The 1,892-nt window shown below is 46.2% G+C and overlaps 1 non-coding gene across 1 annotated transcript; it reads right to left on the reverse strand.

Moving 5' to 3' along the window:
* Window positions 1-1,604: 1,604 nt before the first annotated feature.
* TRNAS-GCU (transfer RNA serine (anticodon GCU)) lies at window positions 1,605-1,686 on the reverse strand. The gene has a single exon. It is a non-coding gene; the product is annotated as a tRNA-Ser (tRNA).
* Window positions 1,687-1,892: the final 206 nt, after the last annotated feature.

The raw sequence follows: 1,892 nt of genomic DNA on the forward strand, positions 1-1,892 counted from the left end.
GGGGGGTTAGTGTTAGGCAGAGGAGAAGGTAGGTGAGTGTTGGGCAGTAGGATGCGGAGGTTACTGTTAGGTATTAGGAGGGAGGGTTAGTGTAAGGCATTAGAAGGGGGTTAGTGTTAGGCAGTAGAGGATGGGGAGGTTAGTGTTAGGCATTAGGAGGGAGAGTTAGTGTTAGGCATTAGGAGAGGGTTAGTGTTAGGCATTAGGAGCGGGATTAGTGTTAGGCATTAGGAGGGGTTAGTGTTAGGCAGTAGGAGGGGGAGGTGAGTGTTAGGCATTAGGAGGGAGGGTTAGTGTTAGGCAGTAGGATGGGGAGGTTAGTGTTATGCATTAGGGGGGGTTAGTGTTAGGCAGTAGGATGGGGAGGTTAGTGTTATGCATTAGGGGGGGGGTTAGTGTTAGGCAGTAGGATGGGGAGGTTAGTGTTAGGCATTAGGAGGGCTGGGTTAGTTCCCCCGCAATGGTGTTAAAAGTTATTTATAGTTATGGGATTGTGAAGAGATGATCGCGGAGAATTATAACTGCTTTGCAAGGGAAAGCTGGTGGAGCACATGTTTGTGTTGCTGGAAGTTTTCAGCAGTAGTGTTTTTCCACTCTGGATTGGCTTTTCAGTTGATAGATGGGTTCAGTCAGTCGTTGTTACCTTCCTGATCCTACAAAGGGCAACTTCTTGAACCTGAGTGGGGTCGGGTTTGTTCTCCCCACCTGCTGATACAGTTGTTATCTTTGTGGTAACCCACCTTTGTGAGCACCCCTCTGTCTCACATTCTTTCATCCATGTATACTACACGATATTACGCTTCCAGTTATTTCTCATTTTTCAACCACTCTGAAAGTGAAAGTTTAGGGGACAAGAAGCCCTTTCTCACTTGAGTAAGCTCTTGATAAAGGGTCTCCTATGCTCAAACGTTTTGCTTGTTTTCACAATGATATTTGTTTAAAAAAATAAAGAAGCTATTATTGCTCCAAGGTGGAGTCCCAGATATTTGGGCGCACCCTGTGGTGCTGTCAGGGACGGATTTATCATAAGGCACTGGAGGCACTTGCCTAGAGGCACCTGATGACAAAAAGGCGTCTCACTCTTTCCTCAAGTGCCTCCCGCCCTCTTTCTCTATGCAGAGTCCTGAGCGGAATGCAAATGAGATAACCCACCCAGTTCTTAGCATTCCACTGATGAGATCTCAGTCGGAGGCAACTTAATACTGAGGTTACCACTGGCTACCTAATACTAAGGGGCACCTGTAGCTACCTATGATTGGCAAAGGTAGTAAGGGAAAAGTGACACCTGGGACAGCCAGCATAATTGCATTGCAGTTTGGGAGTTTGTAGGTTCATGGAGGGCGGAGTCTGAGGTGCCAGGACATCTGTGCCTATAGGCTCCTGTGATGTAAATCCGGGCCTGGGGGCTGTGCACGCCCAAACGCCTCTCTGGTACAGACACCAATTAATATGGGGACACTCTCACACTGCAACTGAATATGCCAAATAAATATGTCATGAGACGTTTTCATGACTGTCCTGCAACATGAGTTATGTTTCCTGTTCCTCTGTCTATAAACATAGTTTGAATATTCCAAAGTACTGTAACTGAGAGAAAAACAATGCGACGAGGGTGGGATTCGAACCCACGCGTGCAGAGCACAATGGATTAGCAGTCCATCGCCTTAACCACTCGGCCACCTCGTCTGCTGTCACTCAAAATTTGTTAATCACTGTTGCTGCCAAAACAAGCCTTAAATTACCCAAGTGGCATATTACATACAGCTTCACCAAAGCTATAATAGTAATTACAGTTTATTTCTCAACATGTTTTTTCTTTACAAGTAACCCACTGGCGAAATCAAAAGCACTTGGCTAATTAAATGCAACCCCGGGGTGTGAGACCTATGGGA

The sequence above is a fragment of the Hyperolius riggenbachi genome, chromosome 3, assembly GCF_040937935.1.
Source record: "Hyperolius riggenbachi isolate aHypRig1 chromosome 3, aHypRig1.pri, whole genome shotgun sequence".
NCBI lineage: Eukaryota > Metazoa > Chordata > Amphibia > Anura > Hyperoliidae > Hyperolius > Hyperolius riggenbachi.